A 16,003-nucleotide genomic window follows, 5' to 3' on the forward strand; every position below is an offset into this window, starting at 1 on the left:
TTGCTTCTTGGCAAACTGTAACCTGGCCATCCTATCTTTGCAGCTAACCAGTGGTTTGCATCTTGCAGTGTAGCCTCTGTATTTCTGTTCATGAAGTCTTCTGCAGACAGTGGTCATTGACAAATCAACACCTGACTCCTGAAGAGTGCTTCTGATCTGTCGGACAGGTGTTTGGGGATTTTTCTTTATTATATAGAGAATTCTTCCGTCATCAGCTGTGGAGGTCTTCCTTGAACCTGCCTGTCCCTTTGCCATTAGTAAGCTCACCAGTGCTTTCTTTCTTCTTAATGATGTTCCAAACATTTGATTTTGGTAAGCCTAAGGTTTAACTGATGTCTCTAACAGTTCTTGTTTCTCAGTCTCATAACAGCATCTTTGACTTTCATTGGCACAACTTTGGTCCTCATGTTGATAAACAGCGATAAAAGTTTCCAAAGGTGATGGAAAGACTGGAGGAAAGGCTAGGTGCTGAGACCTCTCTTATACCTGCATTAAGGAGGTAATTAACATACCTGAGTACTTATAAACACCTGTGAAGCCATTTGTCCCAAACATTATGGTGCCCTGAAATGGGGGGACTTTGTATAAACACTGCTGTAATTTCTACATGGTGAAACCAAAATGTATAAAAATGGCCTTCAATAAAATCTGACACTGAGCACTTTAACCACGTGATTTTTTTTCTATTACAAATCTCAAATTGTGGAGTACAGAGGCAAATAAATAAATGGGTCTTTGTCCCAAATATTATGGGATATGGCACTGTGGTTTAGATATACAGCTTGGAAACAGGCCTTTCGGCCCACTGAGTCCACACGACCGGCAATCACCCGTTCACTAGTTCTATCCTACACACGCTAGACAACCAGAGCACCCGGTGAAAACCCACGCAGTCACAGGGAGAACTCCACACAGACAGTCCTTGCAGTTAGGATCGAACCAGAGTCTCTGGTGCTGAGGCAGCAACTCTCCCGCTGCGCCACTGTGCCGCCCACAGTAAATTATTTTCTCTGCCACTGAAGGTCAGGACCCTTCCTCAGATTGATCAGGTGTTGGCCGAGGCCTCTTGGCTTGCGTGCATAAAAGTCTGTAGGAAGCAATATCAGATTTGAAATAGCTCTTCATTTCGTTCTGTCTGAATCAGCACTGGCTATTTTTGTCTGCCATCAATTTTTCCCCCTTTCATCTTTCATTTGACCAGCCATGGGCAGCACAGTGGGGCAGCAGGTAGAGTAGGTTCGATCCTGATATCGGGTGCTGTCTGTGTAGAGTTTGCATGTTCTCCCCTAGACCGCCTGGGTTTCCACCAAGTGCTCTGGATTCCTCCACATCCCAGGGACGCTAAGGGTGCTTTATTGTCATGTGTGCAAATGCACAGTGAAATTATTTTATCGCATACAGTTCTGCAAAGTATTGCCATACCCAGCACAATCCCCCTCAACTAAGTGTGCAGAAATAGTCCATTGAGACTGCATGACACCATGTTTTGGAGCAATTTTCAAAGTCCAGTACGCGCTCTAAGTCTTAAGAGCGGTGCCCAATCCTGGCAAGCCCCATGCTGCTGCAGGACCTCCATCCATCGCCTTCCTTGGATCATCCAGCGAACGGACGTCCCTCTCCTTGTTGGTCAACCTTTGTTCCCCTGGACACCTCCGGGGGAACAAAGGTTGTATGACCTCGGGTGTATGGAAGGGCAGACCCCAGTTCACTCTCCGACCCAGCCTTGCTCTGGACCGGCAGGGTTTGTGGGTTCATTGGCCCTCTGTACAAATGCTCTTGGTGTGTAGGGAGTGCCTGGTGGGATGGGATGACATTGGGCTGGTGTAAACAGGAGGCCGGTGGTCTGCATGGATTCAATGGGCTGAAAGGCCTATTCCCGTGCTGTATCTATCAACCAAAACCTTCATGACTTATGAGGCAAGCATGAAGCTGGGGGCATCATCCGTCATCTCAATCGTGCCCAGCACTGCTAGTTTAATCTTGCTTGTCTTGCTAGTTTCACTATTTGTATCTCTTCATTATCACCTCTTCCACAGCCAACAATGGACTATGAGGCAAAAAACCGGATAAAAACCCAGGTCCAATTCGGGAAAAAAATCCGGGAAATTCCTCTCCGACCCCAATCTAGGCGATCGACACTTGTCCAGGAGATCACTCAGGTCTTACTATACTAACCATACCTAGGTCCATATCCCTGCCCTCTCCCCGTAGCCCCTTATCCCCTTGGCAGCTAAAAAAACATCTATTTTAGTCTTAAATATATTTAAAGTTTCTGCTTCCACTGCTCCCTGGGGCAGTGAATTCCATAAATTAACCACCCTCTGGGTGAAGAAGTTCTTCCTCATCTCAGTTTTAAAAGAGCCCCCCCTTATTCTGCAACTATGTCCCCTAGTTCTAGTTTCCCCGATCATTGGGAACATCCTCGGTGCATCCACCCGATCAAGGCCCCTCACGATCTTATATGTTTCAATGAGATCGCCTCTCATTCTTCTAAACTCCAAAGAGTAGAGTTCCAGCCTACTTAACCTTTCCTCATATGTCAATCCCCTCATTGCAGGAATTAATCTTGTAAACCTTCGCTGCACTGCCTCCAGGGCTAGTACATCCTTTCTTAAGTATGGACCCCAGAACTGTACACAGTATTCCAAATGTGGTCTCACTAATACTGTGTACAGCTGCAGCAAGACCTCCGTGTTTTTATACTCAATCCCCCTAGCAATAAAGGCCAAAACTCCATTGGCCTTCCTGATTGCTTGCTGCACCTGCATACTAACTTTTAGTGATTCATGTACTAATACCCCTAGATCCCTTTGCGTTGCATTACAACGCAGCTCCTCCTCATTTAGAAAATAACTTGCCCTATCATTTTTTTTCCCAAAGTGAATGACTTCACATTTATTAGTATTAAACTTCATCTGCCAAGTTGTTGCCCACTCACCTAGTTTATCTATATCCTTTTGCAGACTCTTCCTATCCTCCTCATCCCCTACTTTTCCTCCCATTTTTGTATCGTCCGCAAATTTTGATATATTACACTTGGTTCCCTCCTCCAAATCATTTATATAAATTGTGAACAACTGGGGTCCCAGCACCGACCCTTGCGGAACCCCGCTAGTTACCGGTTGCCATCCCGAGTATGAACCATTTATCCCCACTCTCTGCTTCCTATTTGTTAGCCAATCCTCTACCCATGCTAATATATTACCCCCAATTCCAGAATTTTTTATTTTTAGCAATAGTCTTTTATGTGGCACCTTGTCAAAAGCCTTTTGGAAGTCCAAGTATACCACATCCACCGGTTCCCCTTTATCCACCCGGGTTGTTACTTCCTCAAAGAATTCGAGCAGATTCGTTAAACAGGACTTCCCCTTCACAAAACCATGCTGGTTCTGTCCGATGAAGTCATGTTTATCCAAGTGCCCCGTTAGTGTTTCTTTAATAATTGTCTCTAACATTTTACCCACCACCGATGTTAGACTAACCGGTCTATAGTTACCCGCTTTCTGTTTACTGTTAACTATTTATGGGTTCTGTCTTTCTTGAGTCATTGGTGCTGGCTCTGATTTGTTCTGCCTTTTCATACCTCTATTTTCCCTCTCCCCTCTCAGTCTGAAGAAGGATCCCGACGCAAAACATCACATATTCCTTTTCTCCAGAGATGCTGCGTGGCCCGCTGAGTCACTCCAGCAATTTGTGTTTATCTCCAGCACTGCCTAGGAGCCCCAGGTAATCTGTTCCACAGATGACAGCCCAGGGCAGGGTTCCTGGACCAGCACTCAGTGTGAGACCCTAAATATCATCGGGGGAAAATGCACTGTAATAGCTCAGTGCTGCTCTCACAATGCCAGGCAAACCCACTATCGCTACCTGCCAAAAGATGGCGAGAACTCCTCCACACCCCCACAGCATGCACCATCCTTACTTGAGAATATAATATAAATCGATAGTGCAACTACGAAAAATATTAACATCCCATCCAGACCACTAGCTGCGCTCAGCTAACCCATGTGCTTGATCAATGAGTGGACAGCAGAGCACAATGCCCACACAGCCAGCAGCTCAGACAACATAGCAGAGAAACACACATCACTACGCTGACAGCAGAGAAAGTCAATGATCGTACGAGTGGAAAGAGAAAACCTCAATTGATCCCTTTCCCTTGAAAGCCAAGTTGAGACAGACACATGCAACTCGTCCATGTCAACCAAGATGCACTAAGCCAGTCTCATTTGCCTGCATTTACCCATATCCTTTAGACTTTAGGGATACAGCACAAAACAGGCCATTCAGCCCACTAAGTCCACACCGACCAGCGTTCGTTCACTCGTGTGTCAGACGATGTAGCTCGCTGTTGGCTCCTGTCGTCGTCCAACATGTTGACGGAATTGTCGCCTGACGCGTCAGAGTGCATTGCGTCGTCGCTTCCAGGGATCACCACGAAGAGGCTTCTGTCATGTCACCGACCAACAATCACCCCATACACTAGCACTATGCTACACACTAAGATCAATTTACAATCTATACCAAAGCTAATTAACCTACAAACCTGTACATCTTTGGAATGTGGGAGGAAACCAGAGCACCCGGTGATAACCCACGTTGTCACATGGAGACCGAGTACAAGTTCCATATAGAAAGCATCCATAGTCAGGATTGAACCTGGGTCTCTGGCACTGTGAGGCAGCAACTCTACTGCTATGCCACTGTGCTGCCCTTTATTTGAGAGGGCCCTAAACATCAGGAGAAACCTTTAGTATACACGTACCTGTCCTGAGTATCCAATGAGAGTGATGTGGGCTGTTTCTACGTAGTATAAACGTTGATATAATTTGGCAGCGTGCAGTCCGCATGCCATCAATTTTTCTCCTCTTACCTGAAAATCCCACTAAAATTAGTTCGCAAATATTTGCCCTGCCAAAAAGAAATGGGAACTTAGCTCCACAGGAAACGCAATCACAAGCAGGAAAAACAAACACAAGCAGGCAGCAGAGGCCTTGACTTGCCGTGTAGCGGGCTTGGAGACAGAGGTGCTTTAACTCGGAGTCAAAGCCAAGAGGAGGATGCTGCGACACAGGAGCTCTGTAAAAATACTCGAGTACTTCACTCTCTCACGCCACAGGCAGGAGGAGAACCACCCACATCAACAGTTATTCGTAGCTGTGACAATCCAAGAGGTTCCCTTATGGGTGGTCACGGGTCAGTGTTAAAATAAGCAGAGGGCTGGGAAGGAAAGAGCTGCAGCCAAGCTATACTTTGCTTTGTTAATATCTGGCACCACAAAATTCAATGCTCATCATTTATCATTCGAAGGCGACTAAAGTGGATCGGCATGTGTGCTACTCAGCAATGTGGAAATCCACTCCACAAAGCAGCTTTTCACATCTTTGTCCACGGCTCAATCGGTGTTAAAGCCAACAACAAGATGCCCACAATGCTAGAGGGCAGACTCGACAACCAGGGAACTGGAGGGAGGGAGGGGGCGGGGGGCGGGGGGGTTAAAAGAAGGTTTTGTGCACCTGGACTGTTGCGAGTTCTCCCGCATTGATGCGACACTGTTAAAACATAGAAGACTACAACACAGGAGCAGGCTTTTCTGCCCACACTACCTGCGCTCAAAAGTAACAGGCACAGAATTAGGCCACTCAGCCCATCAAAGCTAATCTGACCCATAACCTTTGACACCCTTACCAATGAAGAATCTGTCAATCTCTGCCTTAAAAATACCCAATGACGTGGCCTCCACAACCGTCTGTGGCAATGAATTCACCACCCTAAAAAAAAATTCTCATCTTCTGAACTGAATCATGCTATCACCAGCTAGAGAATGGTCCTGAGCTACTATCTACCTCATTTGAAACTCAGACTACCTTTAATCGGAGTTTACCTTGCTTGCACTAAACGTCATTCCTTTTATCTTGTACAACAATATTGCCCACAGCTCGATTGTAATCACGTATAGTCTTTCTGCTGACTCTTTAAGACTTAGCCCGCAACAAAAAAGCTTTTCACTGTACCTCGGTGCACATGGCAATAAACTAAAATAAAATGCTGCCCAAACTGCAGAGTTTGTTTCCCCCAAACCTGCAAATGCTGCAAATATGATTTTCCTTATACGAGGGAGGACGGAACTGGAAGAAAGTAGAAAAGTCGACAGGTAATTAGTCTAGAGGACATCAGAAGCAGAAACAGAAGGCAGAGGAAGTTGAAAACAAACATCCGCATTTTGAAATCTAGGCCTTGGGTTTTAAACTCCAGCAGTGAATAGGGTCACCTGGATCAGGTGAGCTCCAGTACATCCAGTATGTGCACCAGACTTGAGTTTTTCTTTTCCTTTTGAAAACAGCGCCAAAATATAGCGATGGGTGCAAGAATTTCACTGTGCAGTGAATATGTGACAATATGTAACCAATGAATCATCCAGACAAGAGAGACAAGAGATAGATGCTGGAATCTTGAGCAAAACAAGGTGCTGGAGGAACTCAGCACGTCAGACACCATCTGTGGTGGGAAATGGATAGTCAGCGTTTCAGGTCAGGGCCCTTCTACCTTCACAGGGCATGAAACACCGGTGTCTATTCCCACCATAGATGCTGACTGACCCGCCGTTTCCCCAGCATTGTGTTTTTTGCTCAAGTATCAAAATCCCCTTGACTGCAGGTATATTCACTGACAGTGCACTGCATATTCTAATAATAATCATAATAAATTTTATTTAATGGGCGCCTTTCAGACATCTCAAGGACACCTTACATAGTAATCGGAATAACATATAATCGGAATATAACAAGTAATAAATACATCACAGAGACACAAATTAAAAACAGATTTCAATCCAAAAACAGAAAATCAAAAACACAGTGTGAAGAGAGAGCAGCGGCAGCCAAAGCGCGCTAGCGTCCACTCTCTCTTCACGGCAGCCATCTTGGACACAGACCTACAGGACTACAATTAGAAATCCCACATTGTGTCTGTTGACGGAATGTGTCCTGGAGCCTGAGAACAAAAACCAATGCGAGTCAGAGATGCGAGACTTAAACTGTAACAGGAACAGTCTGGAGCCCAGACATCACACGGTGCCAGCAGTCGAGATATATACCACATGGACAATGTGAATGCAGAATCCAAATTTAAAAAGTCTGTTGTGATTGTTTGTATTAAGTGTGTGAAAAATGATTACAACGACTGCAGACCCAATCTCCAATGAACTGGGAGCCTGCAACATTGTGGAGATATTTGGGAAACTTTAGCAAAAGTGTAAACTGATGTTTAAGAGTTTTCTAAAAAAAAGTGATGAATGAAGATATTCTTTAATGGACAGGAGAGAAAGGATTGGATCTTTTCAACCGTTGGGGGAAAAAAATCAGAGAGCCCGAACATGATAGAACTCAGCATAGGCTTCACATCAAAGTCTACAGATGCAACTTCCTAAACCCAAGGCAAGAACAAGGCAAGCTTACTGACAAGATCTTAGAAACAATACCAGTAAATTCAAATTAAAAACAAAACCTCGAAGAGCTGTTGGAACTCAGGTCAGGCTGCATCTGTGGAGGGAATGGACAGGTGACCCTTCCTAAAATAGCAGACATCAATCAAAAAAAGACACAAAGTGCTAGAGTAACTCAGGTGGTCAGGCAGCATCTCAGGAGAACATGGACCGGTGACGTTTCAGGTCGTAAACCAGGATCTGTAGTTTCTTGTTTCTTGCAGACATCAGTCATGGGACATTAGTCTGAAGGGTCCCAGCCTGAAACATCTGTCCATTTCAACAATTCAATGGTGCGTTATTGTCACATGTGCAAAGTACAAACACAGTGAAATTCTTTTCTCACAAAAAGTCCAGTAGAGCATACCATCCCTGGTTAGCAATTGTACAAAAATAGTCCACTGAGCCCACATGCATGAGGCATCATGTTTTACTGCCATTTTCCATCCACAGATGCTGCTTGACCCGTTGAATTCCTCCAGCATTTTGTTTTTTGTTCAGGATTCCAGTATGTGCAGCCTCTTGTGTCTCCAGTACAAATTAAAAGATTAGTGAACCACCACAGCACACTGAAGCATACAGAGAGTGGTGATTTGGAATAGCGCTCTATTGCAAAAGGCTATAGAACGAGGTAGAGCATAGGAGGTGTAAACAGAAGATGCTGACCATTCAAACAGCCCTCCCCCCAGATCAGTCCCGCACAATCTGCAGACTACCACACGAGTTCTCAGAAACGAATGTGTCACAGGGAGATTCAACGGCAGATTTTGTTGCAGGTTCAAACATCGGGAGATGACGTGCAAGTCATAGTGCTAGGGGTGAGAGGAAATACAGAAGGCAAAGTATGCTCTGGTCGATGATTGTCTGAGGGGAAACACGCGTCTGGACTTTGGTGAACAAAAAACGTGGATAAATTCAATATATGAAGGCAAGCATATCATATTCCCCCTTTCCCACTGTCAGGGAGTTATGGCCTTGGACCATACTCTCAATTGTCCCGTCGAATTTTGATAAAAGCTTTCTCTCCTCTCAAAATGACTGCTCAGCCACTCTCTCCTCCACTTGTGAAGATTAAAAAGCAATCTCCTCATGACAATGCAGCACGGTCGTCCATGCTGCACATGCGACAGCCGAGTTACATAGTCAAGTTGTGTAGGAAGGATCTGCAAATGCTGGTTTACACCAAAGATAGACACAAGAAGCTGGAGCAACTCAGCGGGTCAGGCAGCATCTCTGGAGAAAAGTGTAGGTGATGTTTTAGATCGGAACCCTTCTTTCGGGTCGAGTTACTCCAGCAGTGTGTCTACATAGTCAAGTTGTCGTAGTGCTGCTTCAACCCACAAACACTAATAAGGCTTTGATTCAAAGAGCCACAACCGACCAACTGTTCCGCAGAATGACACCAAAAGGAAAGGAAGATTAACTGGGGCTTCCACCACCACACATGGCTTGTGGTGAGAGCAACTTGCTTGAGGAACAGGTGGCTTCAAATCTCTGGTTTGCAAAGCTCGTCATTACTGGGGGTTTTGCACTTCACCAATAGAGACAATGGCTTTGATTGGCTGTGGGATCTCAGGATTACCGTAAATACAGGTGGTCAACAAAGCCACCCGTTACATTTCAACACGGCCCATGTTCTTCATAAAATCACTTCTGTTAATGAGTGGTAGGGGCAGGCAAAGACAATTAGACCACTGTAGAAGGCTCCAGGTGTTGACTACATCTGTAATTCATAACTTTAAGAGAGAGACACGCACACAGGAAATGGAAGATGCTGGAATCTTGAGCAAAAGTATTGGAGGAACTCAGCAGATGAGTCAGATGGACAGACATTGTTTTGTGTCAGGAACCGTCTGCTAGCTGAGTCCTGATGTGAAATTACAGTCAAACTCTCCAATCCTTGGTATCAGTAATTCTGTATAATGGTGCTTACAAAGCTGTGAACTAAATGTGGAATCTAGGGACCTGCAGTAATTAAAAAACACCTGAATCTCAGAAGGTTTAAAAAAAATCTTAAAATCATTGTGATTAGATGTAATTCTACGAGTCTATTCAGTCATTGGGGCTAGTCATATTGTCTGTTCTAGATCAAAGGGAAAGTCAACTCCTACACTATTTGTGTAAGAAGGAACTGCAGATGCTGGTTTAAACCGAAGATAGACACAAAAAGTTGGTCAACTCAGCAGGACAGGCAACATCTCTGGACAGGAATGGGTGACGTTTCGGGTCGAGACCCTTCTTCACCCGAAAAAAAACCTCGTCCCGAAACGTCACCCTTTCCTTCTCTCCAGAGATGCTGCCTGTTCCGCTGAGTTATTCCAGCTTTTTGTTTTTTATCCTACACTATTTAAACAGCAAACTACCCAGGCAGCCAAGCGTCAAGGGAGTGTTGCATTAATACAGGTGCTGCTATAGCTACAGAGATGCATCTTAATGTTTAAATATAGATGCTAGATTTTAGCCGACAAAACAAGTTGACTAAAAGTACCTGACAAGGCAGGCAGTTAATCTCCCTCGGAGGGAAGGGCCGATATATTTGCCCACAGATCAGTCAACATACTCCAAAAATACATTTGAATGAAGCTATGAGATGTTTCAAGTACATTGTAAGTGTTGCTGAATATCGACTGTGTTTCTGCTTAATATTCAACAGACTCTGTCTGTATTCACTGCATCATCCACCCTAGGGCAGAAGCTCACGGCAGCAATTTACCGCAGGGTTAATCTGCCATGCTGGATAAACCATGCAATGTTAGGTCAAGTACAAGGCAACAAAGAGCTCACAGAATGTTAATCCAATGACATTTTCTCCAGCTCCCTACCTTCTCTCTGTATCCAAGTTCTACCAAACTGCCCACCAGTATCCCACATAAAGCAGTCACATTCCAACTTGATTACATGAGGAACAATCCTTTACGTTGCCTGAAGAACCCCAAGCTCAGAACAAAGATCAATGACGAAAGACGTTGAAGCAACCCCAGGCAAAACTCAAAATAGCATGTGGTTAGGATCTGGAATTCCCAGTAGTTGCCATGAGGTGTTGTCGTGGAGACAAAAATATTCATTGAACATAGTTCAGTGCAGCATAGAAACAGGTCCTTCAGCCCACTATGTCTATGCTAACCATGATGCCATTCTAAACTCATCACATCTGCCTGCACATGATCCATATGATACTCCAGACAATAGACTCAAACATGGTTCTTTGAACAGGATTGTTAATAATTACTACTTATCTGTGAAATATTAAAAAACTGCAGCAGTTAAAGACACAGGCATCAAATCTATGTATTCCGAGCACTAACAACCATTCTGGAAGAGTAAGTACAATCACAGTTTCCATTCTATACACGGGGCTGAGAGGGACGGTGGGGCTGGAAATGGAGAAAAGGCAGAGAAGAAACTCAGTAAAACTAAGCGGCAACACTACATTTTGCAACTTATTTAGCTCCTTTTCACCAGTGAAATAAATTCCACACATTTTTTTTAAATGATGGTCATCTAATCACAGGTTTCATTCAACCAACTACACAAACCCTTACTAAGGAAGTTCAGCATGCGTCAGACAACCCCTACAACTTCTACACATACTGTACAACAGAAAGCATCCTATCGGGGTGAAACACATTTGTTTGCAAACAGCTCTGCCCAAGACCAGAAATTGCAGAGAGTTGCGTTGAAGCCCTGTCTATCGCACAGACCAGATCCCCCATCATCGAGTCCATCTACACAACGCTGCCTCAGGAAAGCATAATCAAGGACTTGTTCCAACCCAGTCATTCCCTCATCTCCCCACTCCCGTCAGACAGAAAATATAAAAGCTTAAAATTCAGGATCAGCTTCTTCCCCACTTATCAGACTACCGAACGGTCCTCAAATGAGCAAGGGTGCAGTCCTGATCTTCTAACTACCTTCATTGCAGACTCTGGATTTCTCTAACTGTAACACTATAGTAACATTATATTCTACACTCTGCTATACCTGTTGTACTTGTGTATAGCTTGATTGCACTCATGTATTGTATTATCTGATTATCTCTCCCATCAGGCAAAAGGTAAAGGAAGTATGAAAACGCATACCTCCAGATTCAGGGACAGTTTCTTCCCAGCTGCTATCACCCAATTGATTTATCCTATCACCAACGAGGGTGCAGTCCTGCCCTACCATCTACCTCATTGGAGACCCTCAGATTATCCTTAATCGGACATTACTGGAATTTACTTTGCACTAAATGTTAATCTCGTTATCCTATATCTGTACATTGTGGGCGACTTGATTGCAATCATCTACAATCTTTCGGCTGAATGGATAGCACGCAGTACCAAAGCTCAATGTATAGTCAAGAGCTACAGACAAAACCTTAAGCTTTCAAATTTAAACTCACCGAATAGGAATTTTAAAAATCGACACCTTGCCAGTGTTTACGTAGCATAAATCAGGAGTATTTGCTCGATGGCTGTGACAATCTAACCACTTCACAATACATTCTCCCAGTAGGCTAAGGTGCAGGATCAAGTGTTGGCTTCTACAAGCAGGAGCACTAACAGAGAGCGGGTTGACAGACTGTAGACCAGCCATCGGCTCACCTCAAGCCAGGCACTAGTTTCACTTGTCACAGGAGCCTCCTTGACAACAGATCATTATTTAAACACATCCCTAACACAACAACCAACATGGAGAATACAAGCTCAAAGATCGAAGAGCCAGTATAACCCGGAAGGGACTCAACCTAGACAAGTTACAACGGGTATTTTTATTTACATCGAGGGATCGTCACCCAATTATCCTTTTGTTTGTTGTTTACATATCTGGTTTCCTTCAAAATCATAGATTTTCAGTCTCATAACACCACCTCCAGAGAGAGTTCTTTCAGTAATTCAGCAAGATTAACCAGCTAGACTTTTGGAGCAGATCCCATCTCCCAACCTCCGATGAATTCATTGACCTCAGCTGTTAGGAATGCTGCGACAAGACTCTTCAATCAGGACGTGGTTTTTTAAATCCCATGCTGCTCCTGTTGTTCACGAACCACTGGATGCATACAGTAATGGTCAATGCCACTAAATCACCCACTTGGCCACGATAAAGAAGGACATAGGAACTGACACAGCATTGCAGACCATTCAGTCAAACCCAGCCGTGTATTGTCATCTGCACAAGTACATGGTAGCGGTACCATAAAAACCTTGCACGCAGCACCATCACAGGCACACACCCAGACAAGCACACAAATATAAATCACACATATATTTTTCATAAACTACAAATTCTGCAAGACAGTACAAAAAAGACAAAAAGCATACAAAACATTAGTGTAAATGCAAATGGGGAAAACATATTTTCTTGCTGCTACCGTCGGGCAGGAGGTACAGGAGCCTGAAGTCCCACACCATCAGGTTCAGGAACAGCTTCTTTTCTGCAACCATCAGGTTCCTGAACCGACCCGCACAACCCTAATCCCACCTCAGCAACGGAACATTACGGACCACCTCTTGCTCTACCATGGACATGTTTTCTAATTATGTATATTTGCACTCATTTCTCATTTTCCTTACACTGCCTTGCACCCGATTTATGTCTTTGTGCGTGTCTGTCTCTGTGCCCGCAATGATGCAAGAAAGATTTTCACTGTACTTGAACATAGGACAATAATCATGACCCGACTGTTGTGCCACTGTACCACCACCATTGCACTGGGAATCTAAAAAGGACACCAAGTGCTGGAGTAATTCTGCGAGTCAAGCAGCATCTCTGGAGAACACGGATAGGTGACGTTTTGGGTCAGGACCCTTCTTCAGACTTAGGTGAAGTTGCATGTCAGGGGTCCACTCACTCGGTTACAACACCCCTCTCAACGCACAGCCCTCTGCTCACTCAGTTAAAAGCTCCCAGCACTGGGAGTGTAACAGTAAAGGTATCGAGGAAACAGACACATAACTCAATCAAAGAAACAGCTCTAGTCTCAGGAGCATGAGATTCCAATGTTATCACCACCATTCAATTCCTTAATCTTGATCAAAGGCCACAGATCTGTGATGTTAACACTATCAGAGGGTATTTCATCAAATGTTTATTATATATATAACCAGCACTGCAAAGGTCAAACAATCTAGATAAACCTATGCCTTGCCTGTCAATCAGTGAGTGCTGTTATTCAACTAAATTACTGATACATTGGGCAGGATCAATGCAATAGATCCTTCCTTCAAAGGCTATTCCTATTGACCACTGGTAACAGAGAGGGAGAGGGCTTAAAGAAACAGTTTTATACAGTGAGCCTTGGCTACAAAGTGACCCAAAAAAATATTTGTAGAAGACAGCTGGGACAGTGGAGCAATGGGATCCATTTTACAATGCCCCACACAGTCCAATCAGACCAGACTGTCCTGTCTGTATATAGTTTGCTCGTTCTCCCCGTGACCTGTGTGGGTTTTCGCCAGTTTCCTCCCACACTCCAAAGACGTGCAGGTTTATAGATTAATTGGCTTCTGTAAACTGTTCTAGTGTGTAGGATAGAACTAGTGCAACATATGCAACATAATTTCCTCAAACTCAACAGCGATAAGACAGAATTCCTCCTCATAGGCTCCAAAGCCACACTCAGCAAAATCAATAACCCCACTCTCACCATCGACGGCACCACTGTCTCCCCATCTCCCCAGGCCCGCAACCTTGGCGTGATCTTTGATTCCACCCTCTCCCTTGAGCCTCACATCCGCCATGTCATTGGGCGGCGCGACTCTTGTCAGCAGCGGCCTCTGCAGTCCGTCTGTCTTTTTATTGTTTTCTGTCTTGTTCTATGTAGTTTTTATTGTTTTTTTTGTCGGGGTATATGTGTGGGGGTGGGTTGGGGTGGGGGAACTTTAAGGTCTTTCCCCTGCACGGGAGACCCGACCTTTTCTTTGTCGGGTCTCCGTTGTCGTTCGGGCTGCAACGTGGAGCGGCCTCCAACAGGAATGACCTGGGGCTCCAGTCGCGGAGCTGCGGATTTACTCACCATCACGGAGCTGGCCGAGTCCGGAGCGGGTGGAGCTGTGGTGGAGCGCTGCTGTGACCCGACACCCGGAGATTCGGAAGCTCCTACCGCAGGTCTGTGGACGGTAATGCCGGGAGCCCGCGGGTCCCTGGTGGGAGACCGCTTTTCGGGGCTTCCGCAGCGGCGACTTCTCCCGCCCGAGTTGCGGGGTTGAAGATTACCTGGAGCGGGGCCTACATCACCGCCCCGCGCGGCTTGGAATGGCCGCGGGACTTTGTGAGCACCCGCCGGGGCTCCAACACCAAGAGCCCGCCAGGGCTCCAACACCAAGACCCGGTGCGTGGCCTTGCATCGCCCGGCATGGCTTTAATGGCTGCGGGACATTTAACCGCCCGCCGGAGGCTTTGACTCTGTCTTTGACTCTGACATGGGGGGGAGAGGGGAGTGCAGGGGAGAGATATGTTTAAGTTTTGCCTTCCATCACAGTGAGGAGGACTCACTGTGATGGATGTTTATGTGAATTGAATTGTGTTGGTGTGTGTCTTGGTTCTTTTTTTGTATGGCTGCAGAAACTAAATTTCATTTGAACCTCATGTGAGGTTCAAATGATAATAAAAGGTATTGTATTGTATTGTATTAAAACCTCCTTCTTTCATCTCCGCAACATCGCCAAACTCAGACCCTCTCTCACCGCCCGCTGCTGAAAGACTCATCCATGCCTTCATCTCCTCCCGACTGGACTATTACAACTCACTTCTCCTTGGCATCAGCTCCACCTACATCAACCGACTCCAACTGGTCCAGAACGCAGCCGCCCGACTCATCGCCCACACCAAATCCTGGCATCACATCACTCCAGTCCTCAAACAACTTCACTGGCTTCCCATCTCCCACCGGATCACCTACAAAATCCTGGTCCTCACCTACAAAGCCCTCCACCATCTGGCCCCCCCATATCTCACTGACCTCCTCTCCCCCTACCAACCCTCACGGTCCCTCAGATCCACATCAGCCGGTCTCCTCTCCATCCACAAGTCCAACCTCCGCAGTTTTGGGGACAGAGCCTTCTCCAGGGCAGCTCCCAGGCTCTGGAACTCCCTCCCCCAACTGATCCGCAATTCCGTGTCCCTCACCATCTTCCAGTCCCGCCTCAAGACCCATCTCTTCACCTCTGCCTATCCTTAGCCCCACGTCCCCGTCCCTTTTCATCTGTGCATTAATTGCCTCATACTGTGTTTTGTATTGAATTCCGTCTTTACTTTGTGTACTAGTCATGTCTCCACTATTTATTTCATTCCCCTTACATGTTTTTCCTCTACATGCTCAATTTTTGTAAGGTGTCCTTGAGACTCTTGAAAGGAGCCCATAAATAAAATTTATTATTATATTATTATTAGTGTATGGGCGATCTTTGGGTCGATGTGGACTTGGCGGGCCGAAGGGCCTGTTTCCACACTGTATCTTTAAACTAAAGTAAATACCCTCAAAAGATATTTCAAGGCATTTTCTTACCAACCTCAATGTAAGTGGACTTCCAGTGAAAC

At 45.3% G+C, this 16,003-nt stretch overlaps 1 protein-coding gene across 2 annotated transcripts in view; it reads right to left on the minus strand.

Annotated features, from left to right (window-relative positions):
- The window catches only part of garre1 (granule associated Rac and RHOG effector 1), a 98,411-nt gene that overhangs the window by 71,234 nt on the left and 11,174 nt on the right, over nt 1–16,003 (minus strand). The window contains exon 2 of one of the 2 annotated variants that reach the window (XM_033035899.1): nt 4,766–4,873. The exons of the other annotated variant lie outside the window; for it this stretch is intronic. The gene's annotated coding sequence lies outside the window, so the exon portion shown is untranslated. The remainder of the gene's footprint in view (nt 1–4,765; nt 4,874–16,003) is intronic. 2 annotated transcript variants of the gene reach the window in all.

The sequence above is a fragment of the Amblyraja radiata genome, chromosome 17, assembly GCF_010909765.2.
Source record: "Amblyraja radiata isolate CabotCenter1 chromosome 17, sAmbRad1.1.pri, whole genome shotgun sequence".
Taxonomy (NCBI): domain Eukaryota; kingdom Metazoa; phylum Chordata; class Chondrichthyes; order Rajiformes; family Rajidae; genus Amblyraja; species Amblyraja radiata.